Source organism: Montipora foliosa, chromosome 7, assembly GCF_036669935.1.
Source record: "Montipora foliosa isolate CH-2021 chromosome 7, ASM3666993v2, whole genome shotgun sequence".
Lineage (NCBI taxonomy): Eukaryota > Metazoa > Cnidaria > Anthozoa > Scleractinia > Acroporidae > Montipora > Montipora foliosa.
In genome coordinates, this window is record NC_090875.1 from 20,191,566 (window position 1) to 20,196,309 (window position 4,744).

The 4,744-nt window shown below is 39.3% G+C and overlaps 1 pseudogene; it reads right to left on the reverse strand.

Moving 5' to 3' along the window:
• LOC138011251 (uncharacterized) overlaps positions 1-2,294 on the reverse strand; it is a 15,350-nt pseudogene extending 13,056 nt beyond the window's left edge.
• Between the last annotated feature and the right edge of the window lie 2,450 nt (positions 2,295-4,744).

A 4,744-nucleotide genomic window follows, 5' to 3' on the forward strand; every position in this document is an offset into this window, starting at 1 on the left:
GCATCACACGGTTTAGCCCACGGAACACACTTAAAATTCACTGCGAAACGGTTTTAAATTCAATTCCCCGTTCTACGACAACTCGGGTGAGTCCGCGACCTAACACAGTGGCGAAGCATATTTGAAAACTGCTGTCTGCCTTCTGCTCCTCTGCTCTAGTCAGGGCGATTTTGTCTTTCACGATCTTTCCCATGCAGTGGATGTGACAACACATTCAGCATTCAGTATTTTAGCATAGGTTGAAAGATCCGTATAACTCAATCAGGTTCACGTTGTCAGTGACTTCCCAGTGTAAAACTGATTGAGTTATACGGATTTTTGTAGCTAGTGCACTGCACTATCACAAATGAGCCCCAAATGAGCCCGAAAATGATGATGAATTATAAAGCAGCTGCTATTTACAAAACTATAGAATTACCTGGTGATAAATAACCTCGTTTAGAGAGTGAATTTTTTACTTTGGTCAACCTCAATAGTTGGGCGATTATGAACTTTGTCTTGAATTCCCACATTTCTTTTCAAACTTTATAACACTTAAAAAAAGCCAAACTAACAAAAACAAAAACTTGGTGTCTTGCTATCATTTTGACGCAGATGTATCCTTTTTTCGCGCTCGGAGTTGTTAGTAAACACACAAGGTAACTTGATCACGGCGGCCGCTGAATTCGATGTCACTTTCGATTGTGCGATTTACTTGTGCAGCCAAAAGTGCAATAGAAAAATTGAACGTAGGAAAAATCTCCTAAAATGTTTTTCGCTGATGGTAGCTTTATATATTCGCGGTTCAAAGTTTATGTCTTCATGTCGCAAATTTTGTTGCTGACGGCAAAATATTTTATTCTCGATCGACACTTCCTGAAAACTTCCTTCTGCTCTTCCTGAAAGCTGTGTATCAATATTTATTTACTTTTGCATCAATATTTGTTTTTCATAAAGCAGTCTAACAAAATCTGTGCCTTGCTTAGCTCGCATTCTTGAGCGTTAAAATAGAAATTTCGGTCCTATGTTTCTAAGAGCAAGTCGTATATTTTGAGGTCTCCCATCCAGATACTCACCCCGCCGGACAGGCAATTTTAATTCAGTGAAGTTTTGTTTTGTCTTGCAGAGCTGTCAGACTCTCAGAGTACACGCTTAAATCTGTGGTGAAAAAGAAGTTGTAAGGGAACTTGAAAATGATCAACATGTCAGCCTCAAAGCCAATGTTTCTCAATTGCCTTTTATTTTCTTCAATCTTTCTGGGTTTAGTATTTTACTAGTAACCACATGTCTTCTCAGGGCGCTATTTACCTAAGACATCTATCATGGCACTATAATGATATACGGTACCAAAACAATATCGTGTACTAATAGAGTTACATATTACGCAAAGACAACTTGAATCTCCTGGACACCACAACGCAGCTCAGTTGACAGTTATGATACTAAGTGCTGTGCACTACCACACATACGCAATGCGTGCCTATTTTTTTCCGTTGGAATCAGTGATCCGGAATTTCTCGAAAAACTGAAACGACTGAATGCCCCTATTCGCTGAAGACATAAAGCGATTTTTAAGAGCGGAAATCATCGATGATATAATAAAGTTTCCGAGCCATCCTAATAATACTCTTGTTTACCCGTATAGTTGTGAATGAACTTATCGACAACGCAACGCCTACTTAGATCTTACTAAAACACAGCTCCAGTCAGGACGATTACCGGCTGACGTATTGATCTTAGCCTTTCTCGATCATTCATCTCGCTTGGTGTTCATCATCAATTTGAGAAAGAGAAAGAGAATTTCTGACAAACCTGAAACCAAATCGCTACTGATATCTTACTATACGTTCAGTTTTGGCAGCTCCATTGATGGAGGTTCTTGAAATAAGGTAGAAATTCGGGATTATTTCGTCTTTTTACGCTCAATTGAAGCTGCAGAATAAGCTAGTACACTCCATAAAGTGCACTTCTCAAGTGACGATGCAGGAAAGAAACGAACCCCTTTTTTCGTAAATCGATCGATAGGTTGCTGAGGAGAGAACATAACCCGCTGAATTCCGGGACTGGCAAGGTGAAACTGTGGTTTCGTTAGCTTCTCGCATATATCGAAACAAACCACTGTAATGATAATGAGTACCAAGTCTGAACCTTCTCTAGATCCAAAGAATTTTACCTTCCAGTGTGATCTCTTCCTATAACTCCTGATAGGTCTGATATATGAGGAGAGGCGCTGCCTTTCTGAATCTCTTCTTCGGCACCAATGACAAAGGGTGTGAATGATAGCTGGTTTACACCGGTTAATATGTGGAAACTGAAAACGGGTAATTCAAACCGGTGGTAACTGGTTTCGACCGGTTTAGATGTAAACAAAAGTTCAACGGAGGGTCTTCGGCTATTGGTCGAATGGCAAAGGGAGGAATGCGAAAAGAGAGGAACCGGGAATCAGTAGATTTTAAAATAGTCCACTCATGATTTACAGAAACGACAACTGCATCAGCCTTACGGCCTACAAAGAACCCACTATAATTCACCACAGAACGGTTTTGCATTAAATTCTCCTAAATTCGAAGCAATTATCTTTGACTTTTCTCGATCTATTTACCGAACCCATGTGTAATCAGCTGTAAAAATAGGTACGCAATGCGTACATGTGTGGGCTTTGCTGCTTTACTCAAAGGTCAACCACACTTGCATCGCATCCGCTCATCCTTTCGCTGATACTCCTCCCCTACTTTGTACATTGTACTCTTAACCTATCCATCAAAATGTTCTTTATGTAGACTGTGGACCCCTCTAATATTGGTTTGTTTCCAAGTAAATCTGCCAAGACCTCCTATCAACATAAATTATGTTAGTAAATAAAAATGTGTATGTAAATAAAATTCATTACAAAATTCCCACAATTTAAATAGTTTAAATATTTAATTCTGATCGTCAACCCGGTGTTTGAAAATAGAAGTGACTGAAAAAGTTACTCTGAATCGGATAAATATAATTCAGAGTCAAAAAAAAGAGTCAGAATATATATATACTATTTATATACTATATACATATACTAGCTGCCTTATCCCAAAAGCTCCACCCAGCTGCCCCAGAGTGGCAAGGCATAATCCATGGGCATGACCACGAGCTACAATGTTATTACAAATTCCAGAGTTTTGAAGCAAGAAACCGTGGACAATCTTCCTGTCGGTGTACGTTGGATCAGTGGCTTGATCTGATCGGCGTAATTACAAGTTGTGAAATTAAATATTTTAAGCAAGAGCCGATACAACGTAGATTTGATTTTAGTGGTGCATGTACTATATTTCGGCTGACCAAAATAAGAAGCAATTCAAGGTAAACTCTCATTGTACCTGAAGAAGGCTGGTTTGGCCAGTTGAAATATAGTACACCACTAAAATCAAATCTACGTTGTATCCGCTCTTGCTTAAGATATTTATTACAAATGTCTTCCCCTTCACATTTTATCTTTTTGTTGAGTAATCAACTAGACGGCTCGCTCTTAGTCAATTTATATCAACGTTTGGGGAGTTCGCATCTCGCCATCAGCTGAACAAACTTCGAGCCTTTCTTTCAGCAGACCAAGTTCAATGCGAGCACAAACGTATTTCAGTCTGTGACACTTATCAGACACTGAGATTTTGTTGTTCAACCCGCACAATAGGCTATTTCCGGGTTCATATCTGCCTCTTCTTTAAAGCGAGTCTGGGGGGTCAAACTGAGCGCGAAGTTTTTGTGATGGTAATTAATTCTACTTTACATATGAATGAAAACTAATTTTCATAAGAAAAGCTTCGCACTTAGACTCGTTTTGAAGGGGAGGCAGATATGAACTTGGAAATGGCCTATTCACTCCTAGTAAAAATGTTGACTTGCGAGATTACTAAAATGACTCGTACGTGGTGTAATCCGCACCAAATCTTCAGATAAATGTTGGCTTGCATGAGAAAAATAACTCCCTTTTATTAACACTTTAGAAAATTACGAAGGAAATGAAATTGCAATCGGTTTCAATCGGTTTCCTTTTAGGAATTAAAGAGCCAGATCTAGATTTTCGACAAATCCAAACAAATTCTTAATGTCGACATCCAGTACCAGCCAGTTTGTTGTGTATGCTAGTTTATAACCTGAAAGCCGGCAACTCATGTGCCGCACATTAATTTGGTCGCGTACACAACACATTGCATTCTTAAATTAAAGTGGTAAGTGTTTGACGTCATTTCCTGCTCGATCAAGCTCTCTCTCAGTATTTTTAAGTTAGTAATGGCGGACCATAAATAGGGAAATTCCAGTTAAAATAAACTAATGTCTTTTTGGAATTAAGGCTTAGAACTTGGGTCACTTAGCGTTAGTTAACATAGTTTTGAAATACGAAGAAAAAAAGATTTGATTGTTTGATCATAATACCACTTAAAAAGACACTTTCACTGTGGAAATCCGTCTCTTATTAGCGGCGCTACAGCGTCTCAAGTAGGCCAAAATCCCATATATTTACTGTAAATTTAGCCGTGCTTGCCTCCCAGCCAAGATGGCGTCAAAAACCGTGGAAGGGTCCGTTGTGGACACAAGTCACAGCAAACAGCAAGATGGCCGACACTTCTTTGCACGTGGCTTCCACGTGCTTGTACCCAAGCCTCTGCTTACTCTTGGAGCTCACGTGACCACTCTCATATAGCAACAAATACCGCAGATGACATCTTAGTGTGAGCAAAGCCCACACAATAAAGAATAAACATGAACAAAGTCCAGATAAACGCTCTCG